This window comes from Diceros bicornis, chromosome 9, assembly GCF_020826845.1.
Source record: "Diceros bicornis minor isolate mBicDic1 chromosome 9, mDicBic1.mat.cur, whole genome shotgun sequence".
Lineage (NCBI taxonomy): Eukaryota > Metazoa > Chordata > Mammalia > Perissodactyla > Rhinocerotidae > Diceros > Diceros bicornis.
The window spans coordinates 21,369,486-21,387,940 of record NC_080748.1 but is presented as its reverse complement, the minus strand read 5'-3'; the positions used below and the strand labels follow the sequence as shown (position 1 = coordinate 21,387,940).

General features: G+C 42.2%; 1 pseudogene; it reads left to right on the top strand.

The window, feature by feature from the left end:
* The window catches only part of LOC131409903 (serine/threonine-protein phosphatase 4 regulatory subunit 2-like), a 50,688-nt pseudogene that overhangs the window by 13,736 nt on the left and 18,497 nt on the right, over positions 1-18,455 (top strand).

The following is an 18,455-nucleotide window of genomic DNA, read 5'->3' as shown; positions in this document are numbered from 1 at the left end:
TGAAACAAGAAGGGTAGTTTTGTGAAACTATGCCATATGTGTGTACTGACAACAACAGGAAACCCCGGTTCATCTGATGCCCAGACTTGGGGATGGGCAGCTGTTCTTTGGCACCTGGTGTGAGAAAGTCCTTCTTGTCACCGCTAAAGTCAGCCACCTCATTCCGTGCTGCTCCTAGGCTGGCAAGGGTTCTCGCAATAAAGTTGCTTAAGCAGCCCGTAAGGCTCAAAGCAAGCAGCCTGACAGTGTTAATAGTAGTCCATACATGTGTGCCTGTCTCTGTTGGCAGAATGTAGTTTTTCTACCTTACTTTTCTCTCCATACTTATGGTCAGTAGCTGCTGAGTGGTGCTTCACGTGAACAGTCCTGGCTTGAAGCAAAATAGAAGATGGGCCTGGCTTCCGCAGGAAGTGAAGGGCTTCAGAGTCCGTGGTCCCACTGCCCGGTGCCTGTGGCTCGTCTGGGTGAGCCCTGTTGGCAGCAGACCTTCTCACATGTCGTCCTTTAAAGATTGAACTAAATATCTTCAATAGAAGCAGTCTGAGGCCAGGAGGAGTGACTGGGAGTAAGCAGTGGAAACCTGAGTCAGGAGAATTTTTTTTTTCCTTCTATTTGCTTAATTCATGGTTCAGTATTTGGGTACAATTTGTACCATTTCAGATTTGTACTCCAGACAAAAATATAGTAACTGGAAATATTGTTTGAAGAGCTTCTAGTGTTCTAGCATCATTAAATTATTTACCTAGTATTTGAGTATATGATGAGTTGGTTTAAGTACTTTATATCCACGCTAAGAACCAACTGTCAGCAGCGTTGGAGGATGTTTAGTCATGTTTCCAGGTGGTGGTTTTATTGCAACAAGCACTGGTTTTTGTCAGCAGGATTCCTGCTGTAGAACAGTCTCACTGTAGGTAAATGGACAGAATGCACGTTCTGTATGTTCACTGCAGATACGACACACGGCTCTCCAGACTCACTCTCCCTCCCCCAGGCGGTGGGTGGGATGGGCTGGTTTGGCAGGATGCCATTCTGTTTTTTAATATAGTTAAACTTCTGGCTATTAAGTTTTGGATACTTCTATTCCAGGTTAGTAAGTTCTGTTTAAGAAAACAAGGATCATTCTGAAATAATATGATGGAAGCTTCTCGCATTGGTCAAAGAATGATTCATGCTGGGTTCTAAGAAAGCAACACCAGGAGGCTATAAATAACTTCTCTTTGTAGGAGCAAAAGCAGAGTAGTGTGGCGACTCAGAATTGCCAGAAATTTTGATGCATCTGGAGGGTCAGGGAAGAGACACCCCAACTGTAATCTCCTGTATTTCAAAAAGCAAGGTTCTTAAAAACTGGAGTTTCCTTCCTTGTTATTGCCAGTATTGAGAAAGATAACTGGCTGTTGAAGAGTGAGATCTAACTATTTTTTCCCATTCACCTAAGCCCGCCACCTCATCCGCCCTCCATGGATTACTGCTGCAGGAATTTTAGAGGAAACTGTACAAGCTGTTCTGCCACAACACGTTTCTGTCACACAAATGACGGACTAATGTAATCATGATATGGAAGGAACCTGACAGCATGTTCCTCCAAGATCTTTTGCTCCAAGGGGAGCCAGATTAGGGGAGTAGAATGATGACTTTTGTCAGAAAGCCGTCAGCCAGGCTCCTGCACTGGCAGCTGGGGCCCTTTGTGGGTTATGTTGAGGGGAAAGAAGAGCACCACAACCAGGCAGCCTGCCAGGGTTGCGTGGCCTTCTGTGCCACCATGATGCCCAGTAGCTCAGAGCTCTACTTCCATCTGTGCCACTTTGCCACCCACCAGCCCTTCTCTCAAGTATGGCTCTAGTTCCCCTTTAAAAAAACACCTACTGTGGTAACTGCCAGATAGCCTGAGCTGCCAGCCTGGGTGGTTAGTGGTTAGTGTGCTGGTTACAAAGTTGCTTAGTTGGCGTGGTCTGCCCCGAACCCTGTTTTTCCCCCACAAACCATTTTTTTTAGCGTGTGCTTGTGGGCGAGTGCGAGGTTTTCAGGAACGAGGACACTGTTTCAGCAGAGGCACTGGTTCTTCTTAGTTGCTACCTCTCATTTCCTGATAAATTCAACTTGGTCTAGACTTGCCAATAAAAGGAAAATCACTCAAGGATAATTGAGATAAAGCCACAGTAGAACTGTTTTCAAGGACAGTTACGGCCATGAGGTATAGTGGCAGTGAAGGTGCTTAGAATAAAGTGGCTGCCAGTACCAAAGAGAAGATGACTCCCCGTGGACACAGGACTAACCCGTGTTCACGACGATGAGGTGACCTTCCCTCACAGAGCTCCACAAGCCCCGGTGAGGTTGGTGGTGAGGGGGGTGGATTTTAAAATAATAAATCTAGATTTCTCTAGGCAAATGTTTCCTGTGACTTCACCTGTGATGTTACGCAAAACCAAAAGTTACCGAGGAGTCTTGATCCCTCACGTTTACAAGGCTCAGCCTCCCCGACGCCTGTGCCTGTGGAGGCAGAGGTGGCTCAGCACGCTCGGGGCAGTGCTTGGAGCAGGACAGAGCATGTGTGGGGGGGACTGCTTGTGCAAACATTTCTCTGGGTGTGCAACAGTCTTTGCTGCCAATCTGATGTTTGTTAACAGATGGTTTGTAAATCAAGTGGAGGAAGAAAATAGCAAGTACCTTTCTAATAGATCTGAAATTACAAATGTGAAACAAAGCAGGGAATAAATACTTGTCCAAAAATATATAAGGATATGAAATAAACCCACAGTATTGGGGGGAATCGCAATTTTTAAATATCTCAGTTGTGATATGCAAGTTTTATTATTTCCAAGTTCTTAAAAGTGATAACTTTTAATGTTCCCGTTCGTGCCATGGAGTGGATCCTGACTCCTAGCGACCCGGTGTACAGCAAAGCAGAACCCTGCTGGGTCTTTTTGCGTGGTCCTCTCACCTTCCTGGGCTTATCAGACAGTGCTCCGCTGCTATTCACGGGGTTTTCATGGCCAATTTTTTTTGGAAGTGGGTGGCCAGGTCCTTCCTCGTAGTCTGTCTTACTCTGGAAGCTCTGCTGAAACCTGTCCACCATGGGTGACCCTGCTGGTATTTGAGATACCGGTGGCACAACTTGCAGCATCACAGCAACACGCAGCCGCCACAGTATGACAACCGACACAGACGGATGGTGTGGTTCCCTGACCGGGAAACGAACCCAGGCCGCAGTGGTGAGCACACCGAATCTTAACCACGAGACCACCAGGGCTGGCTAACGTTCCTCTGCACCGTGTTCCAGGTTTGTCTCAACACGGATGAGAACTGTGTGTGAGGCATGCTCCGAAGAAGAAGAAAAAATTGCCACTGACATTTTATCTTTTATATATTTAATAGATTTCTTAAGACCATGTTTACATATATTTAAATGTATATCGAGAAGGATATAGGTTTATCAGCTCTGTAAACATGTAGCAGGGTTTGGGAAGAATTGATCTGTTCTGGAAGGGCTACTGTGTCTAGACGTCAGTTATGACTTCATCAGCTATGACTTCATCAAAACAACTCAACTGCAAAATCTGCACGGTAAATTTTCCATGTTTTTTTGTTGTGGGGATTGTCTAGTTCGCTTCTTGATAGATAAAGCCTAGAATAGAAAAAAAATCATTACATTTTATTTTAGGGCTGAGAGAAAAGCCGTGCAGCAGGGCACCCTCGTTTGAGCTTTAAGACAGACTTGCCATGACTAGTCTCGGCCCTTTTCTGTATCTTACATTTCTCAGAGCCAACTCTCCCACTTTCTCTAGTGAGACGCAGAATATCTTCATCCTCAGTAACAACATGTCACTGATTCTTGTAACATTGGCTTTAATGGAGTTGATGACATCTGGGTTTAATAAAATAAATTTCTATGTGACAGAAATCAGCCAGAGAGACTAGATGTGTATTAAAACCCAGTAGTAAAATACTGAGTGTCTTTTAAATGATAAAGTTGGCATTTTCAGCCAATTAAGAATCTTGTAACTAATAAAAGCAGCTTTCCCAAGTAGTATGGAAATTTAAATGTTAAATCTTTAGAAACATAAAAGTGAGAAAAATCATCTAGTTTGTTGCCTCTCCAGTATGAATGTGGTGTTTTAAAGGAGAAAAGCGTGTTCCTAGCAAGAACCACTCTTGAGGAGGAGCATCAAGTGAAGTTCTACCCAGATGTCCATTTGAGGGACTTTGCTGGTGTTAAGAGTCCAAGTTTATTGTTTGCAACCATCTAGGGTTAAAATTCGTAACAATTTTCCATCAAATCCAAAGTTCACTCTATCAAAATCCATTCAATGTGTGTGTGTTATAAGTGTGTAGGCCAGATGTTCAATTGACTGTTGCCTTACTGGGCTTGAGGTGTGATTAAATGCAGGTCAGATGTGAAGAAAAGGCTAGGCTTGTATGTAGTGTAGAACTATCAATTCATGCCACATACGATCACAACCATTTCTTCAAAACTCACCTGCACAATCTTTTGAATAGTATTTTTCCTTTTGTATTGGATGGCATGGCGATACCAATAATCTCAAATTTTTAGCACCACAGAACAAATACTCCTTAAAGTGGAGAACTTATAGACTCAGGAATGAGTTTTTGGATATGGTAGAATGTGCTTTGGAATAATCTTCAAATAAATTAATAATTACTTTTAAAAAAAGGTTTCCCAATTTAGTTATTAGAAAATCATTTTTAAATGGGAGACTTCTTTTACCTGTCTTCATTGATACTTATTGTGTCTTATAATTTCTGCCACTGATATAAATGTGTCAGTCAGCTTTTAAACTAGCTGAAGCCTCCCTAGATGACGCCTTACTTTGGGATAGAATGTGGTGGTGGCCATCACAGTAAATCAACACTCATCAGTAAATCAACACATACTGAGGACCTGCCATAGTCAAGGTACTGAGCAGACTCCTATTAAACTTCCATGGGAGGGATTTATTACCACACTCGAGATCTGATTATAATACGTTTTAACGTATAACGCAGTCCTGTGGTATAGACCTTGAGGATAATGCAACAGTGGGTCTCAAGAAGAGCCATATTTTTTAAATAACCAGATTAAGATGAGTAAGGCAGTGAAGAGTGGTGACGCGAGGATTTTTTGGTTTCTATAAATTGAGCTTATGGCAATCAGCAAAAGACTTGCCATTACACCTTACACAGACATTGAACATTAAACTGTTTCTACTGGGTTATATCATAGCCATACCTGTTATTTTTTATAAAAGATGTATGAAACCACAGGAAAAAGGGACACTTATCATAGAAGTTAGGAATATGCTGAAAAGACATGGTTAAAAAAAAGGTTATTTTTCATACTAAAATTGATACCAAGAACTAATCATTCCAAAGGGATTAAAATTCCTTTATTCATTTATATATTTACCAAAGAATTGTAGCCATTAAATATGCAGCACTTACAGTCTATAACGTTATACTCAAGACACAAAGAAGGCTTTAAGAGACTGCTGTTCCTTTCTCTTGCTGTTTCTACCAAAATTTTCAAGGAAATCTATTTTTTCTATGATATTTATAAATTGAGACACTGGTCTTTTAATCTGGTTTAGATAGTGCTAAACAGAATCTACTAAGGATCTATGCTTATTTATGCCCAAATATACCCATTTCTACAAGGAGCTGCTGCATTGGATAATTAACCGTCATTCTTGATGATAGAAATACCTAAATTTTCTGAAAGTGAGCTCATCTCATGGCCCTTAAAAATCACAAAGGCCAGGTATTACCAATGTCACCTGGGCCAGTGCCCTTACACCAGTGTGTCTGCTTAGAGACCACTGATGGAGAATACAGACTGTTCCGTTATTCAAGGGGTAACCATTCCAATGTGGGAACTATCCAGGTCAGTTGCTTCAACACATTTAGCACTTCATTACTTAACAGATTCTCCCCCAGCAGCAGATGAAGGAAGGCACAGAAAAAACAAGTTTTAAATTGATCAGCGTATTTACTTGTTGGCATTTCTGTTTGGTGATTTAATAGGAATATGAATTGAAACTATTGAGGCTTAGAAATTTATGTACAGAATAATGCTTATACATTTTATGACTCGTCAATATAAATTATACTCATTCAGAGTAATGACAGTGGCAGATATTCAGTTTTTCAGTAAATATTGGATTAAAAATACTATTTATAATGTATTATAAATTAATTCAGAGGAAAGTAAAATCTCCCTCCTGGTAAAGTATTTTGTAAATTATGGGGAGCAATGTGTTTTCATAACACAAAACAGAAACATGATCACTGCTATACAGTAAAACATACCTTTGTTGTTTTAACATCTTGGTTTCTGTATTTTTTCTTATTTGAAAGTTAATCCATGCAAGTTGTATAGAATTTAGAAAAAATAAATGAGCAAAAGAATTTTTAAATTACATATGCTCTTCTTTTAAAACAACTTTACAGATGTGACTTGTTGCTTTTCTTTTCTCCCCTCCCTGGCTAGGGGTTGACATCTCCTATCCTCTCCCTGTTGGGAATTGTAGCAAAGGAAATCCCAAACCAGCATCATTTAGAAGACCAGACAAGAATAAAGGCATAGGCTGTTTCTTGATTACTCACTGGCGAGAAAAATTTCACTTTGACATCCTCATAGAGAGGTGGACAGTCAAACAGACTAATTATTACTTTGTTTTCTCCGACTTCATGATCCACCTGTGAATGAATACATGGAATTCAGAACTATACACCTAGCTAATAAGGAGATAATAAGTGTAACAGTGAAGTTCATGTTCACTTATTGAGGCTTCCTGTATTTATCAAGTACTCTTGGTCTCATGGCCCAATCACTATATGTATAAATAAATGTTAATCATTATTTCTATAAAGTTGCAATACTGTTGTTTACATTTTAAAAAGCCCCACTTGTTTGAGGGTTATCGTAGGGCACTATTGAAAAGCAAGTATTCAATTTTCTATTAGAGTTTAACTAAGTAAACTTGACTGTTGAATGTGTGTCACCCGATTTTCATATATTAGGAATACCCTAAGAAGCTCAATTTTAAAGCCGACATTCACATTCAAAAAGCAATGCATAATTGCTCACGTTTTATCAAAAATGTGATTGCTGATGGGATCATAGGCCTCGTCCAGAGCAGACTACTGACTGGACTGACCAAAGACATGCCATGTTTCTGGCATGAGCGACTTTGAAGCTATACTGAATATTTCTGTTACTGGTTCACCCATGTATAATAGTGGCATCCACAGTGAGAAAGGTCTATGCTAGACCCTGTGAAAATACAAAGGTGCAGACTCAGTTGATGCTTCAGGGAGCTACACACATAAGGAACAAAGTAGAATGGCATATAATTACGTGTCAAGCTGTATGATGAAGTCTGAGTGTGCCGTTGTGTGCTTTGCGGGAGGTTAGCTGGAGGTATAGAATGAGAAAGCCTCACTAAGGAGGCAGAAATTGAGTTGGGCATGGAAGGACGTGTATAAATGAAGAAGAGCATTGAAAAGACAATCCAGTTCAGGCAGGGGGCAGTTGGGGGGGGGGAGGGGGCACAAAGGGGAAGGGGGAGGAAAGACCAGCAAAAACAGGAATCAGAAATTAGTGTTGTGTTCCAAAGGCCAGAGGGGACGCAGTCTACCTGGAATGGAGCCTACAGGCCAGGTTACTGATGGAATAAGCTCATGTCTGATCGGGTTGGATCTCGAGAGTTCAAGAGGTGGGGAAATAAGAACAAAGTTGTTGAAGAATATGGTGGGGCATTTCCTCTATGACAAAGTGGCCTGATAATTATCACATGTAACATTTATTTAGTGATTAATAGCTCACAGAGCAACGTCACATATATTATGTGATTTAATCCTTGCCACACTTGAGATGTAATCTTGATTTTATAGATAAGAATACTGAGCCACAAAGATACTAACTGGCTTTGACCACGGGCACACAGTGTGTCGTCTCCTCTACCTATAGCTTTTCACCAGGAGAGCAGTATTTCAGGATGCACGTTGCAGGACTCCTTATACTGCATTGTATAAGGAGAAGGAAAAGGTAAGGAGATGGTTGTAGAAATCTAGGCATGAGCAAATGAGGTCCTGGACTAGGTAGTGGCAATGGGAACAGAAAAGAAGGGAGTGAGTGAAGAGAGATTTCAAAGGTATAATCAGCAGGAATTGGTGACCAACCGAATATAGAGGGCCAAGGCAAAGAGAGAATCCAAGATAATACCAAATGTGAAGGCCTGAGTGAGAGAATGCTGGTGCCGTTTGCAGAAGCAGAGGAAAAGCTCATTTGATAAATATGGATTGACAAGTGTGTCTGAATTGTTGGGGCAGAGACTGTCCCTGTTGTAGCTCCGGTGTCTATCACACAGTGGGTGCTCTAAATATGTGTTGAGTGAATGAAAGAAAAAAGTAGAGTTTAAAGCAGGGGGATGGATGAGCAGAACCAGTAACAGAATATGCACAGAGATGGGAACAGCAAGCCAAGGGTCAGGCCTGGGTGAGTGCCCTCATGTAGGGGGCCAAAAAGAAGGGAAAGGAATGGTGTTGGAGAGGTAGTAGTAGAACTAGAGACAAAAGCCTGAGAGAGAATTTTAAAAGTTAATTTTTCTTAGACCCACGAAGGAAGCTTTCTTATTGCTTCCGAGAAGGTCTGGAGTCTTAGGCATTGCTTTACATGTAACAAAACATTGAGTATCAGGTCCTATTGCTTTGGGTAGAGATTCCTCCGCAATCCAGACACTCGTGCATTGTTTCTCACAGTGCAGTCCCATGGGACATCTGGGTTAGAATCACTTGGGACATTGCTAAGTCTAGAGATTCCTGGGCCCCATTCCAGATTTCCTGAATCATACTTTTGGGGTACAACCTAGGAATCTGCATCTTACAAGCTCTTAGGTGATTTTCTCGCACACTACAATTTCAGAATCAGCGCCATACAATAAAATGACGAAGAAGAAGAGTATATGGCTAAAAATGACCAGATACGTGAATTTAAAACTCTGATAGATTCCTGGGAGCATGCTTGGCATTTAGGGAAAAGTGAAAGGCAATGCAACACTCTGAACTGAAAATATGTTCTGGAAAATGCCCTGAAAAAACTGTTTTGAACAATGAGTTTAATTTACCTCTGACTAGGGACACCCAGTTGGATGGTAATCAGAAAGCAACCTGGGGCCGGCCCCGTGGCTTAGCGGTTAGGTGCGCGCACTCCGCTGCTGGCGGCCTGGGTTCGGATCCCGGGCGCGCACCAACGCACCGCTTCTCCGGCCATGCTGAGGCCGCGTCCCACATACAGCAACTAGAAGGATGTGCAGCTATGACATACAACTACCTACTGGGGCTTTGGGGAAAAAAAAATGGAGGAGGATTGGCAATAGATGTTAGCTCAGAGCCAGTCTTAGCAAAAAGAGGAGGAATAGCGTGGATGTTAACTCAGGGCTGATCTTCCTCACAAAAAAAAGAAAGAAAGGAAAAAAAGAAAGCAACCTGGCCTGTCTTTGTGGTGAGCAACGGTTTGGGAAGGTCAACATGCTGATTTGACATTGAGACTGAGACAAACACCAGAATTTTCAGTTCATGTGCTTTCTCTTACCCTGCAGTTTATGTGAGCAGCAGAGACAAAGACAATCCTTCGCTCCATTGTTATTTGTACTTTTAGATCATTTCCATTGCCATTTCCAACACCTGAATGAAATGAAAAAGTTAGGCTGGTTAGAGCAAAGACCAAAATGTCTCACCAATTAACATTATGGATCAAAAAGACAAAAGATTATCCCAGCTAACAGCATGTCCATACTGAAACATTTGGGACTGCATCGATTTTGTCTTTGAAAGACAAGACTTCAAGCCCAATTCTGTCTCCTAAAGCAGAATTTAGAAGGCTGGAGAAAAAAAGAGACATATAGTTCAGCTTCTAAAACTTAGAATCTCATCGTTTCATCTTTCTAGGAAAAAAAATAGGAAAGGTGACTTTGCAACCTTCCTTGTTAACATGTTGCTTGCTTCAGACTTCTAATCATGATGTTTCTTAACAAGAGTGTAAGTTCCTCTTGCCCTAGTTTAAGTCCAGTTCCTAGCACAGCCTCTATGAAAATATAGGATAGCTGTATCCAAACATTCCTGCTGTGGTCAGTGTATATTTACAGACAAATGGTTTCTTGCCCCTTTTGCAATTCCAATGACCCGCTTCCTTTAGCATTTCCTCAAAGGGCTGGATTCTCAAAGCTCCAATTAATTTTTATTGCTTTCCTTTCAACCATGCATATTTCATTTAACTATGCACAGAATTAGGGCCGGCCGCGTGGCTTAGCGGTTAAGTGCCCGCGCTTCGCTACTGGAGGCCCGGGTTCGGATCCTGGGCGCGCACCGACGCACCGCTTCTCCGGCCATGCTGAGGCCACGTCCCACAGACAGCAACTAGAAGGATGTGCAGCTATGACATACAACTATCTACTGGGGCTTTGGGGAAACAAAAAAGGAGGAGGATTGGCAATAGATGTTAGCTCAGAGCCGGTCTTCCTCAGCAAAAAGAGGAGGATTAGCATGGATGTTAGCTCAGGGCTGATCTTCCTCAAAAAAAAAAAAAAAAAAAAAACTCCATTAGACTAAATGACTGTCTGCCTGTATGGAATAGTTTACTACTCACAGAGGTTTGTACAGATACTGTTATCCCCAATGTTAACAAAGAAGAGACTGGGGCAGAGTGTACACTCAGGTACAATCCAGGCTCTCACGCCATCCAGATGGTTTATAGTTGGCTTTAAATTCCTTAGAGGAAGAAACTGCTCCAACAGCCCACTGTGCTGCCTCTCACACTGTAGAGTGAGGCAGTCCAGCAGGCTGTGGGGGCCACTAAGGGTGGAGAGGAAGGGGAGCAAGGTGACGCTGACCCCTAACTTCTACCAGGCAGCCCCCTGCTGGGACAGGCTGTGCTTCTAGGCTCTGCCTGCACAATGCTTGCTTGAAAATTTAGACCCAGATTTCCCGCAGAAACAATGCTACTGGGTTGAAGTTTGTTTTCAGAAGCCAGAAACCTATGTAATCTGTTTGTGGTAATCCACTAAAATTCCTCACCATCAACAAGAGGTGGTGGTGATATGGGTGTGTGTGTGTGTGTGTGTGTGGAGGGGGCATGTAAGTAGTTTGAAAAAAGCATTTTATATTTTAACTAACAATCATAATTTATTTTTTTGACTATGCAGTTTATATTAAAAGATTCTTTCATTTCTGAATAATTGGACGAAATGTTTCAAAAGTATACATCTAGATCTTATTTTGGGTGACTCCTCAGAAGGCTATAAACACTGTGCTGTCTGGGCAGATACCAATGCTCTGGCACCATTCCACCCAGGAGAGGTCCCGCACTCAGCACTTCCTCATGGTCCACATCTTATTTTGATAAGAAAAGTGTTTCTGTTTTACAGTTTTGACTGAGAATTGCCCCCTGATTTAAAAGGTAATGGGCAGCCTAACGTACTTGGAGGAAGCTTGGTAACAGGTCTTGGGTCAAGGGGGCACTCGGCAACTTGCTCAGTGACTTAGCAAGGTGAGTCCCAACTCTGGCTGCACATGAGTTTCCTAGAGAGAATTGAACTCAGCAAACACCAGTTCCCAGGCCTCACCTCAGACTCGGTGAGCAGAGTCCCAGTGGGCCCAGGAACCTGCATTTTTATAAAGCTGGTGATTCTGATGTAGCCAACTTTGTGCTCGTCTTTTGAGCATCTTTGTTCTAATGTGTTAAGTGTACTGGATGAAAAGAGGGATGATTAAGTACAATCCAGGTTAGAATTACAAAATGTAAGCACACCCTGGCCTCGAGTGTTCTTGCATCTGTGGGATCTATAGCCTTCATGTCTATGTGGATGGGTTTCCTGAAGAATCGGAAACCAATTAAGATTAGAAGCCCTTCCTGTACCCTCTTCAGAATCTTACTTGTAAGCCAATGAAGGTTTTCCTCTGCCCTCATTCCTTACACATCCCTGCTTCATCTGCTAAGCTCCAGTAGCTTCCAAGCAGTGGGCTTGCCCATGATGGATGGGAGGGTGCTTTGCACACAGGCAGTGAGTTCCCATGGATGGGGCAGCTCAGTTCCAAATTCTTCTTGGGCATTCTGAGAACTAGAAGAGGAGCCCAGTACTTAAGAGATTTCCAACAAGCAAGTGTTATCAGGCTGCCACTTGCTGCTACTTGAAATCAAGAGCAGAGAGAACTTGAAACAATGCTTACATTCTAAGAATGAGACTAAGCTGGCAACAGAATAAAATTCAAAACTCTCCTATGATAAGTAAAAATGACAGGAAAAAAGGCAATTAGAGGCCTTGAATTTCAGACTTCTCTGAAAACTAACGCAGTGATGGTGAGGCTCGAAAATGATGAAGAGCATCACTGGGGGGAGGGCCCTGTATTTGACTGGGTTAAAGACAGTGCTTTCATTTTGTGCAAAAATGAAGTCTAGGGACTCATAATTCGTAAAATATCTTCCCGCTTCCTGCGACCCCCTCAAAATTCTGTAGTCACATTAGGATTTGAAACTCTTATCCTTGCCAAAGAAGGAAGGAGATGAAACACGAATGGCAAAGTGGGGCTGGGAGTGAGGTCTCAGTACAGACTCAGAAAAAGAAAGCACTATCACAGTTGTAAACTTTTATTTCTGAACTCTTTCATTTCTGTCGTTTTAGGTCCTTGCAGCAGCAGGAGAAATGAATGCTTCTAAATCTCTGAAGTCAGCCTCCATGGTGCTGGCCGAGTCCCCCATAGCCCTCCAACTGTGTTACCTACAAACCTTAACCACCGTGGCCACAGAGAAGAATTCCACGATTGTGTTTCCTCTGCCCATGAATATACTAGAGGGCATTGGTGGTGTCAGCTATGATAACCACAAGAAGGCTCCCCACAGAGCCTGAGGCCCTCCTGATGCAGCCAGCCTTGGCTTAGGGAGTCTTTCCTGTGAAGAAGCCAGCAGTTAGAAGTGCTGGGAATTTCAGCACTATTCAAGCAGAGTAATCCACAGCTAGAATAGCATCAGCAGGGAAATGCTATAGAGGCTACCAAAAAAAAAAAAAAAAAAAAATGAGGGCTGTGTACTACTTTTATTTTTAAGAACATAAACAATTTTGCATTATTCTTGTAATACTCAGTAACCGTCCCTAACTTACAGCAGGAACTTGCTTGCAGCAGGGGGAGGAAATCTTTGGGTGACTGTGACCAAGATCTCAGAATTACTTTTTTAATGCTTTTAAGAAGCTCTCTAGGTAATCTGTGAAGTAACGTAGGTCTCATATTTATGCTAGATATTTGCTTTATAATTCCAAAGTAACTATTTGCTAAATCTCCAATAATTACAAGAAAATCCCACAATGCTTAAAATCATGATTGATTTTGATGTTGAAGGCTAAAGAGGCGCTGAGGCTTCCAGCTGCAAATTTCTCACCAAGCCTGCAGGGCAGATTGCACTCAGCACTCTTGCTGAGCTCCTCCTGCTGGGAGTGGGGGCCAGTTCTCAGCCTCCAGGCACCTAGTTAGAGGGTGGGGCAGGCACCGTCAGGGGGAAAGCTCCAGCCAGCTTATCTGCTTACATGTGAGAATGCTTGTCAAAGGTTGAAGTCAGTGGGGACTATCCTTCTGTGGATTTCTTGTGTCACTCTATTTTTAGTCCCAAGAGCCATAAGTAATCAAGAATTGTTTGTAAATGCTGGTCTCCCACTCCAAAAAAAAAAAACCTGTTAAAAATAAAGAAGCTGTAGAATGTGGATGTGATGTATTTAAAAATTGCTTTGTTAGAGATTAGTTTGTTGCCATGGTGCAATTTTCTTTTGGGATCCATTTTGAGCAATGGGCTAGAATTTTTTTAAGTTATCATTTATTGAATATCTGCTGTGTCACACTGTGCTCAGCCCTTTATGGATGCTAAGAAACATCCTCATTTTACAGATGAGAAAGTGATGTCAAGAGGTTAAATAACTTGTCCAAGATCCCTCAGCTAGGGAGGGTTGGGTTAGGATTTAAAACCAGGTCTGACTCCAAATCCTTGCTCTTAAACATCAAGTTTTACTCTGGGGAGGCTCAGAGTGGGAGGGGATGGAGCCCTTCCATTCCCTTTTTGCCTTCAATACCTATCTTTTAGGTTCTGGAAGTCTGGGCACCCACTATAGTTTCCACTGCGTCCAGGACTGTGAGAGCATGCACACACGTGCGTACACACTCCCCACACACCTCACGCTCCTTTCCACACTCCACACATACTCTCCATGTAACCCCCCACCCTCACATCCCCCCATCTCTGCTCACACCCCCTCCATGTGCTCCCCTTACACACTGTCAAAACATAGACATTATCTGCATATTAATGCAGAATTAGGATCACATTACCTTTGGTTTTGCAATCTGTTTTTTTTTTCATGAAACCATATCATACTTGATATGATTTTTGGACAATCCACAGCTTACGAACTTTTTAGTACATTTCACTGACTATGACTCTAGCATTCATTTTTAACTCACGGAGGTTCATATTTTTTCCTTATAGGCTCAATACTTGCATTCTAACAAGAACTGAGGACAGACAGAAACCTATCTTAGCTCATCCACGTCAGTACAATCTGAGTCCACGAAGTCACACCATGTAGACTCTTAACTGGTGACCATACATCTTATAAACAGTGGTGGAGAGACTTACCACAGACTAGGGCATCTCTGGCATTGCGGGCCCCCTGAGGAGGGAGCCCTACTGGTACAGGGACATTTTGCTGGCTCACTGCAAAAATCTCTTCCTAGCCTGTTCCAGAATTCCACAATTATTCCTTCTTTTGATTTCACTGATTGCGCTAAAAATGCACATCTTTTCTGTCATCATATAGCAAACTCTAAACTAGTGGTTCTCCCTGGAGGTCATCATTCTCTCACTCACTGGAAGCTTTTTTTCAAAAAGCACAGCCCACTCGTATCCCTGTGGGGTGAGAATGCGGGTGTGAAAGCTATACCAGAATCTCTGGGGCTGGGGCAAGTAAAGTGTGAAACCTCTCCAGGAGATTCAAATTACTGCACCCCTTCCAGCATTCAGCCTCATTAATTCTTTAGCATTATAATAGGTCATTTATTATATTAGTTACTAAAGGCTGACTAAAGAAGGTTCCTTTGAAGGTAAGTGTATTTGGGGGCAAAGGGACTGTAGAAGAATCAGGAAAGGTCAGAGCTCTCCTGGAATGTGAATGCCAAGAACGGTATTCTAAATACAATCAGCTCTGCCCCAGAACAAGGCTGAAGTTTTGTTTCTCTTGAGGGGGGCAGTGGGGAGCTGGAAGGGAGCACAAGATGAGATGGAGAAACAATTGACAACCTGTCTTGGAGAGAGGGAAGTGTCCAATCTCTTTGAGGTACAGTCCGGGACCACAGCCATCCCCACCAAGATTTAAGCCAGCGCAGAGAACACCCCGCAGGTGGTTTTCCTGTTCTAGCAACAGACTTGCTCTCCACTGACCATACTGCTGAAGCATCTGAAGACTCCAGCTGTCCCAGCACTGCCCCTTAGTTGCTGAGGCAATACAATTTCTGGTGGTTGCCGGCATCACACACACTGTTCACTAAGTGTATTTGGCTGTGCCCAACCTTGGAGAACGGGGATCCTTGAGAGGTGATCTCTTTCCAGAGTCTGAAAAGGGAAATGGTAGAGAGAGGGGCAAAACCCCCCTTTTGTCCTTACTGTAATCCTCATTTACCTAATCAGCCTCCCAACCTCTCTCTCTGTCTCTCTCTCAATCCCTCTTTCACACAACCCCTTGATATTAGAATAGGTAGGCTATCACTCCTTTCTCCTCCTGTCCGGATTTCCCTTACACAAAACTGCATGATCTGGCTGGCAAAGTCTGGCCCTTAATGTTCTCAAGGTGGAAATAAAGCAATTTACACAGCCCTTTATAAAGACAATTGCCTGGCTTGTAAGGTTATTGTCTTGCCATAAAATCCCATTTTTAAATGTCAGAAGCTCTCTTCATTCCTTCTGGAATATTCTAATTATCCCTTACCCCCAGTTCCATGGAAAATATAAACATCATATAGTCATAAAGGCAAAAAAGAAAAGCATTTTAATAATTTTCAAAATACTGTGCATTCCTAAAAAACTAAACTAAATTATTTTTATTCTTGGGACATAGGCAAGATAACCATTGTATTTTGAGCTATATTCATTTTTTTTCCAACATGAAGAAGTGAAATGACTCCTGTGTTTTTGCTTCTTTTAGATTGGGCAGATACAGAGATGGCATTGATTCTATTTACAAAGTAGAAGGTTCCTCAGAACTCTGTTGATAACTCCTCATTAGCATGGGATTTTTCTGTTTTTTAAGGACCATCATTTAACATCTAACACGGAATTCAGAGATGAAAGGTTCCAAAGAATGGAATCAACACGGCTCATATCTTGCCAAACCACCTGCTGTAGTCAACACAATTTGAAAATTAAAAGGTGTTGTAGACTTTTTTTTTTTGGTGAGGAAGATTGGCCCTAAACTAATGTCTGTGCCAATCTTCCTCTCTTTTGTATGTGGGATGCCACCACAGCATGGCTTGATGAGCGGTGTGTAGGTCAGCGACCGGGATCCAAACCCATGAACCCCAGGCCACTGAAGTGGAGCATGCGAACTTAACCACTCTGCCACCAGGTCAGCCCCTAGACTTTTTTTCAGGACAAAACTTGCCTTTTTTCCTTCTCAGAGGTATGGCCCAGGGGAATATACTTTTATGTGTTAATATACAGCATCCTTGTTTTGGGTCTGTGAATGGGTATTGTTGACACAAATAATCCATAACCAATCCATAAATCAAAATTAGGATGACTTTCTTATGAGCCAAATTTGAGGACCATCTAGCCCGGGAGAGTCCTTTCACAAAGGAATGGAGCACTCCAAAGAAGTGGGGGGTACAGAGTGGTTATATACCATCAAAGAGCATGTATCACATAAGACTGCAATATCCCTTTTACAATAGTCGCGACATTGCCCTGTTGGCACAGCGATTGACGGACACAGCAGGTATCAGGTCTGCTGTGTCCATGGGCGCAGCAGGTAGCAGGTCTGTTGTCTCAAGTTGGGTGGTCACAGGGTGAGCACAGCAATCAAATCCTAGCCTAGAGAGAAATGCTTATCCTTAAGGAAATGCCAACGTGGGGGATGTTGCATCCTTATCTTAAGGGCATTTGTTCTTGCCTTTGGGACATGTTAATTGCTTAAAGCAGATATACAATGCATGTTCAAAGGCCACAGGCCCTTTTGGAAAAACAAGGTCAGGCCGAATTAGTTTGACAAAAATGGCTTCCTCATATGCTCCAATATATCCTATTGCTTGCCATTTATTTACTGGTATCATGGCCTTCTACTCTCAGGCTGGATGTGTTGGTGGAAGTGGACCACTAGCAGCAGACGCAGCAGTAACAGCAAATGTCCAAACAAACTAGTTACTGTTGGTACATCTGTGAATTCTACAAGGTTCCATATTGACCTCAGTGTTCCCAGGACCTCAGTGTTCCCAATATACACAGACAAGTTTAGTACTGTCTTGAGTTAGCTTTGTTTAATGCTCTTTGTTAGGAAACCATGCTGGTCAGTTGGGGCAAGCTTCCAGGTCCAGGAGGGAGGGTGGGCTGATCCTTTCATGGAACCTGCCATTTCTCATTTATTGAGTTTCTGAAGACAAAAAATCTCTCTCAACCTATGAATAGTGATGAAGTGCATGAACTGGGAACCTGTTTTAGTTTGGGTTCCCTCAAAAGCCTGCCATGAGACAAGGATTGGGTGTAAGCAATTTTTTTGAGAGCCTATTCCAGGAAGTACTCTGAGGGAATGAAGTGAGCTAGGGAAGGGAGGAAGGCAAATACAAGTTTTGTTAATAAATAATTTACTGCCATGGGCCACTGGGGTTCATTCCCACTGAGGACGCTCTAAGAAACTTGTAGAACACATCTCAGAATTATCTCATTAAAGGACAAGGAAGCGGTGATATATCCACCAAATCCTATTCCTCATTGGTTGAAAATGTCTGAAAAAATTGTGAATGAGTTTGAACTATTAGTGGATGTTTCACCTAGCCCATTTATCCAGGCGAGCTTTGTCTTTCATTGTCCATTGTTATTTTATAAGTCTAAGTTGTAGAAAATAGATAGTAATGCAGATAATTCTTATCCATAGACATGCAGTGAATACAATTGACTATTACCTGTGGATATTGACCAGTTTTGCTTCTATCTGTAAATTCATCTCAGCATTGTTTGTCTTCACATATACGAGTGGTGCTTTGAATTCTCCTTTGAACCAGTTGGAACATCTTATTAGTTACCTCATCACACAGTGATTTAAATAAAATTTTTGACACTTGTTCATTTTATTTTTGTATGAAAGTCATGATTTTACCTTTTTTTTGGGAAAATTATCCTTTAAAAAGAGTAACACCCTAGGGCATTGACTCCCTGACAG